The sequence below is a fragment of the Trachypithecus francoisi genome, unplaced genomic scaffold (assembly GCF_009764315.1).
Source record: "Trachypithecus francoisi isolate TF-2019V2 unplaced genomic scaffold, Tfra_2.0 Lachesis_group3, whole genome shotgun sequence".
Classification (NCBI taxonomy): domain Eukaryota; kingdom Metazoa; phylum Chordata; class Mammalia; order Primates; family Cercopithecidae; genus Trachypithecus; species Trachypithecus francoisi.
This window is the reverse complement of record NW_022681468.1, coordinates 37,483,725-37,497,596: the sequence shown is the minus strand read 5'-3', so window position 1 is coordinate 37,497,596 and position 13,872 is coordinate 37,483,725. Positions and strand designations below refer to the sequence as shown.

At 48.5% G+C, this 13,872-nt stretch overlaps 1 long non-coding RNA gene across 1 annotated transcript; it reads right to left on the bottom strand.

Annotated features, from left to right (window-relative positions):
- Window positions 1-4,738: 4,738 nt before the first annotated feature.
- Window positions 4,739-10,819, bottom strand: LOC117069440. The gene is made up of 2 exons (XR_004431547.1): window positions 9,876-10,819; window positions 4,739-4,852 (listed from the first exon to the last, which is right to left on the bottom strand). It is a non-coding gene; the product is annotated as an uncharacterized LOC117069440 (long non-coding RNA).
- Window positions 10,820-13,872: the final 3,053 nt, after the last annotated feature.

The window sequence follows — 13,872 nt, the reverse complement described above, 5'->3', positions numbered from 1 at the left end:
ATATACCCAAAAGCACATACATTGTTCTACCCTAAAGAGACATGCATATGTATGTTCATTACAGCACTATTCCCAATAGAAAAGACATGGAATCAACCTAAATGCTCATCTACGGTAGAGTGGATAAAGAAAATGTGGTACATATACACCATAGGATACTACACAGCCATGAAAAAGAATGAGATCATGTCCTTTTAGCAACATGGATGAAGCTGGAGGCCATTATCCTGAGTGAATTAATGCAGGAACAGAAAAACAAATACAGCATCTTCTCGTTTATAAGTGGGAGCTAAATAGTGAGTATACATGGACATAAATATGAGAACAATAGACACTGGGGCCTACTTGAGGGTGGAGGGGAGGAGGAGGGTCAGGATTGAAAAACTACCTATAGGGTACTATGCTTATTAGCTGGGTGACAAAATAATCTGTACACCAAACCCTCAGACACTCAATTTACCTGTATAAGAAACCTGCACATATACTCTTAAACAGTTTGAAAAGTCAGAAAGAAAAGAAAAAAGAAACAAACAACAGGGCATGGTAGTTCATGCCTGTAATCCCAGCAGCTTGGGAGGCTGAAGTGGGAGGATGGCTTGAGGCCAGGATTTGGGAGTTAGAGATCGTCTTGGGCAACAAAGTGAGACTCTATCTCTGCAACAAATGTTTTAAAAATGTAGCCAGGTGTGGTGACATGTGCCTGTGGTCCCAGCTACTTGGGAGGCTGAGGCAGGAGGATCATTTGAGCCCAGGAGTTTGGAGGTTGCAGTGAGCTAGGATGGCACCACTGCACTCCTGGCTGGGCAACAGAGAGAGACCTTGTCTCTAAAACCAAACAAAACAAACAAATGCCTAAAGAAGGAAGCCACAGACTTTGGGAAGCAGCCGCTTGTCACGGCCCCCCAGCTACAGGACTTTATTTCTCAAGTCCCACTAGGGGCTCACTAGGAGCTCTCAATGAGGATGACGTTGGCTCTAGAAAAACAGGAAATCTCTTTGGAAAAGTCCAGCCAGTGGACTGGGCTCTAGCCTCTGTGAAGTGACTTCCCTGCTGTAGGCTGTTGTCTCTTATTGGTAACCAGATGCTCCAGGAGCAGCGGGCTGGCTGGCCTCTGAGGTGACAGAACACCTGAGGCCCCAGCTGGCGGGGGATGAGGGCAGGGCTGCTCTCTGGTGCCAGGTGTCCTTCTTAGCTGGTCAGAGTGCTGCTGTTGGCTAAGGATCCCTGTGGCCTGACATTCCCCTGCTTCAGCAGCCGGGAGCGGGAAATGAAGATGGAGCTAGCCAATCTGTTGTGACAGGGAGTGCTGCAGCCCTTGAAACCTGAGGAGAGCTGAGCCTTTGCCTTGCTCACCCGTCCCAGGGTGAACTTTCAGCTTTGGATCTTTGCTGTACTGAATGGGGGACCCATTAGAGTGGATACAGGGTGACAGGGAAAGGCTGAGACTGCCCTGTGGAAGACGGATTTGTGGAGTGGAGCTGGAGTGGTGGGTGAGGAGCCTCCTCCTCAGATTTGATGAATTGGTGTGCGGTACACTGTCCTTTATGGACTCATAATAACCCCTGCCAACTCTCTGGTTCGTTCAACAAATATTTATTGAGTTCCTACTATGTGCCAGACTCACAGCGTGCCACGTGCTCAGGATACCACAAAGATGATGTGGTCCCCAGCATCCCCAGTGGGTAACAGTTATCCCCATTTGGGTAACATATTGTTCTTTCTAAGCATTTGTCAGGATCTCAATTGATACTAGTCAAAAGCCTGTGAATCCCATAGAGCATTACTGTTGTTCCCATTTGAAGGATGGGAGAGGGGAGAGAGAGGGAGGACTTGCTTAAGGGAAGCTAGGTAGAACCAGGTCCTGTGTAGTCTTTTCACTGACCCCCTACCAAGGGGAGTCAGGGAACTGATATTTTATACGCTATTTTTTTCCTTACTTGTTTTGTTTGTTTGTTTGTTTGTTTGGTTTGAGGCAGGGTCTCGCTCTGTCACCCAGGCTAGAGTGTAGTGGCCTGATCTCAGCTCATTGCAGCCTCGATCTCCTGGGCTCAAGCCTCTCACCTCAGCCTCCTATGTAGCTGGGACTACCAAAGTGTACCACCATGCCTGGCTAATTTTTTTTTTTTAAGATGGAGTCTTGCTCTTGTCACCCAGGCTGGAGTGCAATGGCATGATCTCGGCTCACTGAAACCTCCTCCTGCTGGGTTCAAGTGATTCTCCTGCCTCAGTTTCTTGAGTAGCTGGGATTACAGGCGCCTGCCACTGTGCCAGGCTAATTTTTTTGTATTTTTAGTAGAGATGGGGTTTCACCATTTTGGCCAGGCTGGTCTTGAACTCCTGACCTCATGATTCGCCTGCCTCAGCCTCCCAAAGTGCTAGGATTACAGGTATGAGCCACTGCACCTGGCCTATACTATTGGTTTTTAATGATTCACCCTAATCATTAGAGTCTGATAGCAAAATCTGATGAATTAGGGAAGGCTTCATGGAACTTCTGAGCTTGTTTTCTCTATTCACGATTTCATTTTTGGCACCTACTTGTTGAATGAAACCGACACCCTTCACAGGCAAGAGGATAGATTAGAGACCTATTTAAAGTTCTTGCTTTCATCATGCATGTCACACCCTGATACCCATCTTGAAAAGCCCTGCTTAGAAGGTCTTACTGGCTGGATGCAAACACAGCTTCATTTGAAGCTGAAAGGGCTCCCTGGTTACACATAAGCTTCTTGAGGGTCAGAGACATGCTTGGGCTTCTGTGCCTCCCAGTACCAAAGAACACACACGCTGTTCTTCACATAGGCGCTCAATAAACCCTAATTGATTCGTTGATTGGGAACAACAATTATATAGTTGAAGTGCCTGGGAAGACAATCTCCCAGGGCTGCCAGCCAGCTGGGGGCTCAAGGGACAAGTGATTTCAAATCAATGTGCTTGCTCATCCCCAAGGCAAAGTTTAAAACGGATGACTGAAGCATTCTTTTAGAACAGTGCAAAATTGCAAACATGCAAATAGCCAGCGATAGGGGGATAGCTAAGCTAACTGGGTTATATTAAGATTCTGGAAGACTCTACAGTTATTTTAAAAAGCAAGTATGTTGTCTATTTTAATACAGAGAAATGTGTATCAGGTACCAAAATGGGACAAGCAGAATCTGAAAAGTATGTAGAAATAAACATACACTTAGAAAGATGAGAAGAAAAGGTGACCATGTAGTAGCTCCCCATCCCCCCACCCCTCCCTTTTTTGGTAAAGTTCATTCAGCAAAAGGGATGGTTATAACAGGGTCATGTATCTCATACTGTGTGGTGTCATGGGAGGAGTCCCTGGACCACATCACCAGATGACCCAGGGATCCTGGTGCTGCTAATTATGAACAACCTACTCTCCCTGTCCTCAGTTTGTTATCTGTGAGGTGTGAATTATAACACTTGCCTTGCCTGTCTTGCCAGGTAAGGCTGTAAGGAAATTAAGAGTCTTTATCGGCCAAGTGCAGTGGCTCACACCTGTAATCCCAGCACTTTGGGAGGCTGAGGCAGGTGAATCAGGAGGTCAGGAGTTCGAGATGAGCCTGGCCAACACAGTGAAACCCCATCTCTACTAAAAGTACAAAAATTAGCCAGGCATGATGGCGCACACCTGTAGTCCCAGCTACTCGGGAGACTGAGGCAGGAGAATTGCTTGAACCCGGGAGGCAGAGGCTGTGGTGAGCTGAGATTGTGCCACTGTATTACAGCCTGGGCAACAGTGAGACTCCGTCTCAAAAAAAAAAAAAAAAAAAGTCTTTACCCCATGTAGTTGGATATTCATAGGTTTCTGTGTAGAAATAATGATGTATTTGACTATGGGGTGCTGACTGACACTTAGCTTATATAGCATATAAATGTTTTACCTTTCCAGAATCCAAAAAGTCTCACAAAATTCCATGGGTTTGGGGTAAGGGATCACGGTCCTGTATAAAGCATATTAGACATTTTTTTATTTAACTCAACCTTCACAATAATCCTACAGAGTAGGTTTTACCATCTCCATTTTACAGATGAGAAAACTTGTGTGTAGAGAGGTTAAGTAATTTGCCTTCCTATTCATTATAAATAGTACAGGCTAGATGAGGACCATTCTAAAGCCCATAATTTTGGTCATTATGACCTCACCAGCAGGATTCCAGAAATGCTTGTTGGAGTGGCATCTTCTTACATTTTCCTTGTGAAATGAATGAAGGAGAATGTCTCTCCTAATAGCTGACATTGATTGGGTGCTAAGCACTCGACAATCATTGCCTCTTTTAATCTCCACCACTCTGGGAGGTCTAGACTATTATTGGCCCCATTTTCAGATAAGGAAACTGAGTCTCAGACAGGTTACATAACATGCTCACGTGAGTCAGGAACCTGGGATTCAAACTCCAGTCTAATGACTCTAAAGCCTGGGGTACTGAATCTTTGTTGGGCAATCAGGAAGTTCCCAGGGGTACATGGAGCATAAAGAGCCACATTCCAGAAAGGCTGAGAAAGAGGGTGGTTGTAATCAGAGTTATGAACATGGAGCAACCTAGTCCCCTCCATTTTCTGGTGCTTTCCCTTCCCTCCCCCTCCCTTATCCTCACTCTTCCTCCTTCTGGACAACAAAGTCAGCTGTCATCTCAAGGATATGAAACGTAAGCCAGGATTGGGTGTCACGTGCCCTCAGCAGAGTCATAGGAAGAAAAAAAAAAAAAAACTAGAAACAACGCACAGTCAGAAGAAGAAAAATTGTTTCTTAGGCTGCTCAGGGCACATGCAAAGGCAGAAACAATGAGGTATTCCTGCAAAAGGTGCCATCTGGTCCTGCTGGTCAGCAAGTCTGAGATCCTGGGAGAACAGATTGAGTGAAAGTCAGCAAAATAACACTAAATAACACCTGATGTCATTTTGTTTTTATTTCTGAAGGAATCCAAGGAACAGGCTTGCCCTTGGAGGTTGAAGAGGGGCCAGGCAAGGTTCTGCCTCCTGTTCTGACCTTTGGCTTTGATTGGGCAGGTCAGGTTGTCCCTGGAGCTGCCCAGCGGGCAAGACAGGGAGGCTCTGGGCACCAGCTGTCCTTGACTGCCTGTCCCTAAAGAACTCCTGGGGACTCTACTGCAGAAAAGGACAACAGCTAAATCAGGCATAGACTGTAACAGGTGATGTCTCCTGGAGGTGGGGTACGGGTTAGACGAGAGATACTAGCTCAGAGCATGAGCAACATTTCATGAAGGTTAGGATGGGGGAGTGTGAGGGTTAAAGATATGATCACAGGTGATGGTCAGATGTTTACAAAGAAGTCAGACATGTGGCAGGGATCTGGATTGTTCCCATTCGGAAAGTTCTCACTGCTGTATACAGAATGGGGAAAGGGACTGGTTGCAACTAACTGAAGTAATTTTCTTTTTCTTTTTTTTTTATTTTTAGAGAGCCAGCTTCTTACTCTATCACTCAGGCTGGAGTGCAGTGATCATAGCTCACTGCAGCCTCGTACTACTGGGCTCAAACAATCCTCCTGCCTCAGCCTCCCAAGCAGCTAGGCCTACAGCCATAAGCCACCACACCTGGGTAATTTCTTCAAAAAAGCAGAGACAGAGTCTTGCTATCTTGCCCAAGCTAGTCTCAAACTCCTGAGCTCAAGCAATCCTCCCACCTCAGCCTCCCAAAGCTCTGGGATTGCAGGCGTGAGCCACCACGCCCGGCCAACAAAGAAATTTATTGGAAAGCTGTGAGGGGCACCTTGTGAAGTCAAAGGAAAGGCTGAAGAACAAACTGAGAGGGCAATAGAAAGCCAAATACCTCCAAGGATCCAGGTAGCAGGAGTTATTGAACTGTCTGTTTAGGTTTTGTGTTGAGATTCAAATCAAGGGAAAGAGGTTGAGTGTTCTGGTTTGGGTTAGAAGTCCATCCTCGGCCTGGGGAGAAGAGGACCCACCAATACCATAGCCAATGGGAGAGGGGTCATTCTACAAAGCAGGAAATAACTGTATTGCACTTAGTAAGGATGTTGTAAGCTTCCACTAGCTAGCATTACTAATTCTTCCTGATTTGCCTGGTTTTGCCACTGAAAGTTCCATGTCCTGGGAAATCCCTCAGTCCCAAGCAAACCAAGTCAGCTGGTCATCCTATAACCAACAGGGTGGTGATCCTGAGTTGGCTGTGAAAAATCCCCCAGAGGCAATGCCCGACTGGACATGGTGGCTCACACCTGTAATCCCAGCACTTTGGGAGGCCGAGGTGGGAGGATCAGTTGAGCTCAGGAGTTTGAGACCAGCCTGGGAAACATAGTGAGACCTCATCTCTACTTTTAATTTAAATTTTTTTCAAATATATTAAAAACCAAAGGCAATGCCCAGAAGACCTAATAACATGGATGTCTAATATTCCATTTTAAGATGCTTGCTGTGCCAAGCTGGGATCTAGTGCCCCACCGGCTGCTCTAGACCATCAGCATAGTCAACTTTTGCACTCAGCCTAGGGGGAGGCTAGAATGTGCTCCCAGTGAACTCAACTCAACTAACTACATCTGAGCTAAATACACTGACCTAAGTCTCAGAGAGGCTCAGTCTCTTGTCCAAAGTTATATAGACAGTAAGTGGTAGAGACAGGGTTACAACTAAAGTCTGTCTGAGTCAATACCTCTGATACCTCTTCCCTACCTTTGCTACTTCCCTTCCCTACTCTGGGAAGGTCCAATACTGCCAACAACCTTGAGACTCCAAGGGTCTATGGGACTTGAGCTCTCACGTAGCTTCAGGAGGACCTCAGCCGGCCCAGCTCACAGAAGTTCGGGTGCATGAGGTGGCACAGGGTGTGTGTGTGTGTGAGAGAGAGAGAGAGAAAGAGAGAGAGAGAGAGAAAAAGAGAGAGAGAGAGCAGCCCTGCACCACCCGGCCTGGTGCAATCTACTCCAGGGTAGGAGTGCTTATGTAGCAGGTACAGAGAAAGTTTTGCCAGAACAAAACAGATCCATATTTCCAGTCCCACTGACCCTAATCCATGGCCTCTGAGAGAACAGGATGGAGGCTAAGGGTGCCTGGGACCCCAGGCTCTCCCTGCAGCCTCCCCTGGCCTGTGCCCTCCTCCTCAGAATGGCGTTTCCTGGAAGGGGCTGGGTGAGGCCCCACAGGTCTTCCTTAAAAGCACTCACATCCATTACCCTCTGTCCCTCTGCGCCCACCCTCCAGACCCCTGCCTGCTTCTCTCACCCGCATCCTGTACTCCTCCTCACCCTCTCCCTCACCATGCTCCAGCCACACCAGCCTTTTATCTGTACCTCAAACTCTTCAAGTTCATTCCCATCTTTGGCTCTTGTACCAGCTGTTTCCTCTGCACAAAACCCTCTCCCCACACCTTCACAGGGGGACTCTCATCACGATCCAGGCTTCAGACTAAATCACATCTCTTCCGGCAGACCTTGTGGGGCTACCCAGTCTAGAGAAGCTCCCTATTCATTTGCACACCACCCTGTTTTAATGTATCACGATCTGTTATTTTCACAAGTTCTACTCTCTGTGTGTTCTCAGCTTTCACACATGCTGTGCTTTCAACCTGGAGTGCCTGCTCTTCACCTCACCTCCTGCTTCACCCCTGTCCTGGCTAAATCAGACACAGAAATATTTCCTGATCTCCCCTCCTAGATCTGGGTTAATCCCTCTTTCCCTAACAGTGAGCCATCAGAGTTGTCGGCACCCTGTAATTCCATTGAAGGCATCCTACAGTGAGGACACAGGAGTCTGTCTTGCTCCCTGTTGTGCCGCAGGCCTAGTGCAGGGAGGCCCTGGTGCACAGTAGGTGAATAGGTGAACAAAGTCAGCTGCGTTGACAACACTGGAAGAACGTAGCCACTCTGCTGGTGACCGGCACACAGAGGGCTTCCAGGTGCCAGGACTGGGTTTGTAAACTGAAGGCAGAGCGAGGGGAAGCTCCACGGAGACAGAAACCAATGTTGCCGGCTTTAAGTGAGCTCATCAGTCTCCAGATGGGCTAACAGGAGAAAGAGTGTTCCAGGAAGAGGTAACATAGGGGCTGAAGGCCCAGAGGCAGTGAACGGGAGCTGCAGGGAGAACTACAAGTCAGTCTCCCTGGATGGCACAGGGCTGGGGCAGAGGCAAGAAATGAGGCCAAACCACAAAGGGTTTGTAAGGTGTCGAGCTTGATCGTCAGGGTAATGGGAAATCATTAAAGAGTCTGAAGTAGGGAGTGAAATGGTCAGATCTGCATCTAAACAGAAACTTCACAACAGCTACAGGTATATCTTGGGGTGCGTAAATCCTTGCGTTCCCTCCCAGATGACCACACACTGTGCTTCCAGCTCTCACTCCTCATGGAATTCCTAAGTGGGTACAAAATGCAAGGGCTTCAGCCACTGTGCCCGGCCCAGGCTGGAATCTTGCTGTCCAGAAATGCAGACATTTACTGTGCCCTGCCAGTTGCCTATACTCCTCGACCCCTATACTGGGGTGAATGGTGGCCCATCCAAAAGGTGTAGCCATGCCCAAGCCCCCTGAAGCTGTGAATGTTACCTTATTTTGAAAAGGGGTCTTTGCAGATGTCATTAAGGATCTTAAGATGAGATCATCCTGGATTACCTGGGTGGGCCCTACATGCAATGGTAGGTGTCTTTTTAAGAGACAGAAGAGGAGGAGACCATGTGACCACGGTGGCAGAAATGGGAGTGATGCTGCCAAAAGCCTAGGAAGCCAAGGATTGCCGGTAGCCACCAGAGGCTGGAAGAGGCAAGGCCAGATCCTCCCCTAAAGCCTCAGAGGAGATGCAGCCTGCTGATGCCTTGATTTGACTTCTGTTTTCCAGAAGTGTGACAGAACACAGTTCCATTGTTTCGAGCTACTCATTTTGTGGTCATTCATTACAGCAGTCCTAGGACACTAATACAACCCCATACTCTAAGAAGCTTCAGCCTCAGGACCCTTCACCATCTGGTGGACCCTTCTAAACCAGAAAACTTTCCTTCTGTTTAGAAGCTGTAATTGTGACAGAGGCAAACAGCCAGGCCATATCATCTGTGGATCTCCTTCTCTGTATTGTCTGGCACTAAAAAGCTACCTTTGCCCAAACCAAGAAAGTGTATTACCAGAATGAAACAATGGACGGATCAGTGGAGCTGGATCTTTGGTCAAGGCTGGAAGACTCTAAGAGGGACATGCCGGCAGGGCTCTGCAGGGATTAATGGTTGGAAACAGGGAGGAGGACAGTGAGTTGCTTTATGGTGGTGGGTACAGAAATGGCATGGATGGTTGTTGTCTAAATAGATTCCTAGCTTCAAGTTCCCAAAAGAGCCTGGGAACTGGTATTCCAGAACACTGAGCCTGGCCTTTAGGATGGGTTCACTAAGACTCCACTTGTCAAGAGTTTCTTAAAGCACCCACTATGTGCTTGCTGTGTTCGGCGCTGTACCCAGCTAGGCAACTGGCAGGGCACAGTAAATGTCTGCATTTCTGGACAGTAAGATTCCAGTGTGAGCTGGGCACAGTGGCTCACCTCTGTAATCCCAACACTTTGGGAGGCCAAGGCGGGTGGATCACCTGAGGTCAGGAGTTCAAGACTAGCCTGGTCAACATGGCAAAACCCCTTCTCTACTAAAAATACAAAAAAATTAGACAAGCATGGTGGCACGGGCCTGTAATCCCAGCTACTCAGGAGGCTGAGGCAGGAGAATCACCTGAACCCAGGAGGTGGAGGTTGCAGTGAGCCGAGATTGTACCACTGCACTCCAGCCTGGGTGACAGAGCAGGACCCCATCTCAAAAAAAAAAAAAAAAAAAGATTCCAGCCTATCTCTGAAAGTATCAGTAATCAACCTATCAACCTTTGAGTGTGTAATAAGTGTCTCTTCCTGGAAGAATCCTTACCCAACCTGTAGACAGCCAGGGTCCTCTGTCAGAGCTTCTGTTTTGGAGGATGGTCAACATTGTAATGTTAGGGGCTTCCCTTCAATATCTTCAGCATCACAGGAACTAGCCTGGTCCTTGGCTCACTGTGGGTATCTAATAAAGAGTTGATGAGTTAAACAGGTGAGTTCTCAGTTCCATCTGGGTTTTCAGAAGGCACTGGCAGAAGGTTCTTATCTTGTTAGAAGAAAGGTTTCAGCTGTTAGTTTCAAACACTCTGAGGGCACTGACAGCCAGGGGCCCAGGTTTCATGCCAAGACAAGGAAATAGGATCAAAGAGAAAAGGCCCAGGGCAAAAAGAAGGCTGTGGGTGGGTAGGAGGGAGGGAGGGGAAAGGGTATCAAAGCTAAACTCAGCATTGGTGGAGGCCACAATTTCACAGCTCTCCTCCACGAGGTGGGATCTTTGTGCCAATTGTCTGAAGTCTTGGCTAAGATGGCATTCTACACCTCCTTTCTTATAACTCCCTCTCTCTCCCTTCCCTCCCATTCTCAAACATTTTAATTTAACTGCAAATAGCACCTACATGAGCTGGACTCAAAAGGCATCCAGAAACTCATCAAGTACAAAGGGGCATTGGACTTACCACAAATCCTGCCCCCCGGTGGAAGGTCTCTGCTTATATTGAACAAAAGAGTGTTTTGCAGAGGAATGTGGTAAATCTGGGTGGCCAACTCTTTGCCAACAGACTTCCCCCGTAAAACAGAGAAATAATGGTGGCCATCTGAAATGGGAAGAAATGAGAGCATGCATGTAGGGCCCGAAGTTCTGTGCCTGGCCGCGGTCACGGTACTGGCAGTTTTGAGGTTAGCCTGGGAACCACAGCTGCTATTTCCATTTTTTTTTTTTTTTTTTTTTTTTAGGTGGAGTCCTGCTCTGTAACCCAGGCTGGAGCGCAATGGTGCAATCTCAGCTCACTGCAACCTCTGCTTCCTAGGTTAAAGCAATTCTCCTGCCTCAGCCTCCCAAGTAGCTGGAATTACAGGCATACGCTACCACACCCAGCTAATTTCTGGATTTTTAGTAGAGATGGGGTTTCACCATGTTGGCCAGGCTTGTCTCTAACTCCTGACCTCAGGTGATCCACCCACCTCGGCCTCCCAAAGTGCTGGGATTACAGGCGTGAGCCACCGCACCTGGCCAGCGTTTCAATTTTAAAGACCTGGCTCCTCTAACCTGCTGTATGAGGAATCAGTCACCCCCTTTTCCTCTGTTTCCCTCCTTTGGTTGTACCAGGGCAGTGTAAACATTGCAGCCTTCTGAGATAGGCACCCAGGAAGACCAGGCAAGACTACGGTCATGTACTCACTGTCAGTAAACATTAGGCTTTCACAAAGTCCGGGCAGACTTCAGAAGATGTGGCTGAAGTCCTTAGTGTTAGCTCTCCTGAGGCATTTCTCTCAACACGGTGTTGTTAGTGCCCTTTGGACTGCGTGAGGGGGGGTGGAGGAGGTGAGGAAGGGAAGTGTCAAGAAAGGCAGGAGCCCACTGAGTAGAGTAGCGAAGTTAGCCAGCACTTTGGGAGGCCGAGGCAGGTGGATCACCTGAAGTCAGGGGTTCGAGAGCAGCCTGACTAATGCGGCAAAACCCTATCTCTACTAAAAAATACAAAGATTAGCCAGGCCTGGTGGTATGCACCTGTAATCCCAGCTACTTGGGAGGCTGAGGCAGGAGAATCACTCAAACCTGGGAGGTGGAGGTTGCAGTGAGCTGGGATTGCACCACTGCACTCTAGTCTGGGTGATAGAGCGAGATTCTATCTCAAATAATAATAATAATAATAATAATTTTTTTAAAAGGGTCTTGGGCCCTCTCGGTCTTCTCGCTCGGGGACCTGCCTCTTGCCTCTTCTCTGAAGCTCCATAAAGGAGACCCTATTTCACTTTGCTTGCCTCTTTCTTCTATAAAATCTTGTTCTGAGAGAACTACCTTGTACATTTGTTTATGCTAACATGTAAATGACTCCTGGGGATTTATGCTAGCTCATTTTCATAAGGGAAAAAGCTTTCAGTCAAAGAAATGAAAATTTTCAAGTGAGGGAGGCAGAGGGCCCTCCTAATGATTTAGAAAGCACACTGTCTACTCCATCCAGAAAAGCAGCGGGTGTTCTATAACCCAGCTGTGACAGGGGGCCATGCCATTTGCGCTTAGCTAAAACGACTGAGCAACTTCAAGACAGGGTCTCACTGTCACCTAGAGTACAGTGGTGCAATCATAGCTCACTGCAACCTCTAACTCCTGGGCTCATGTCATCCACCTGATTCGGGCTCATGTCATCCACCTGATTCAGGCTCCTGAGTATCTGGAATTATAGGTGTGTGCCACCATGCCTGGGTTTTTTTTGTTGTTGTTGTTGTAGAGATGGTGGTCTCTGTATGTTGCCCAGGCTGGTCTCAAACTCCTGGGCTAAAGTAATCCTCCTGCCTCAGCCTCTCGAAGTGCTGGGATTACAGGTGTGAGCCACCATGCCCAGCCTGACTGAGCAACTTCTGAACCCTCCATCCTCTTCCTGGAAGTAGGAAAGTGGGCAGAGGCCTGGTGGTGGTGGTGGTGGTGGTGGTGGGAGGACAGGGAAGCTCAATGGAGCAGAGGTACACAAAGGGGGAGAGATTACTCCCTCCAAATGCACTTCTCTGAAAACACAGGGCTGCCAGAGAGGAGTACAGAGCTATTTTTTCAAAGCATGACTTTCAATGTCACATCACTTTCAAAGTAAAGGGCTCTGGCCTTCTATGTCTTTGGGGGTACCCTCAGCCACCCTGCTTGGTCCCTCCTGCCTCATGAGATGTCCTAGGTCATGGCTGGTGTTTCCAGGAGGAACTTGCCTCATGGGCAGCTGCAGCCAACCTGCAGTCTACCTGGATACTGCCTGGGATCCCCCTCTGCCTGGGTGCATGGCACCAAAGTAAGGCCTGGATCACATTATGCCACCTGAGAATTGGGGTCAGGGTGTGAATTCAGGTTACCAGAGAGTGTCAGAGCAGAGACAGTAAGAAGGATTGGCAGGGAGTGTCACCTGCCCCCTCCACGGGGCAGCCCCACCCAATAGCCCTCTTGGTTCAGGAGGGCATGATGCCAGGGTGCAAAGGGCCTGGCCTCCAGGAGCCCCTGGGAAAGTGGTTCCCAAAGAGGAAAAACAGATGGGCCAGAGCCAGTCCTGGAACACAAACACCAGTATATTTTATGTGCACAAATGTGAAAAGGAAGAGACAGAGGGACCAACGGAGACACAGAGCAGGCAATGGGCTCACAAACTGGTCGTGCGTCCTTCTCAAAAGCTGCCCAACTGGGAGACAGTCCCACCCACCTCAAAGGCCCTTTAGCAGAGCTGGGGCCTGCAGCTTCTCCAGGTCTGGGTGGCCTCAGGGTGGAAGGCACTCTCCCTGCCATGGCTCCCCTAAGGGCTGGGCCTCTCACCTGTCTGGATCCCAGGGTGATGCCTACACACCCCAGGGCTTCATAAATGCAGGTTCTCATGAACTGACCCACTCAGCAGCTGCCTCCCCAGGAGACCCATGCAGAGCAAGGGACCAGGACAAAAGGGCTTCACGGGGACTCCCTAGGTATTATTGCTGTGAATAAGCATAGGCCATTGTGACTCACTGGCATTGAAGAGGGGACAGGGCACATGGGATGCCTAGCAGATGTCAGAAGCAGTTCAACCATGCAGGGCAGCACATTGCAATCTGTAACTCAGAGATGCTGCCATGTCCAGTGGAGAGACGCCCAGGACACCAGAGGTTCATGAACAGCCAGCAAACAACACTCCCCACCAGCACCCCTTTTTTTTTTTTTTTGAGACAGAATCTCGCTCTGTCGCCCAGGCTGGAGTGCAGTGGCCGGATCTCAGCTCACTGTAAGCTCCGCCTCTGGGGTTTACACCATTCTCCTGCCTCAGCCTTCCATGTAGCTGGGACTACAGGCACCTGCCACCTCGCCCGGCTAGTTTTTTGTATTT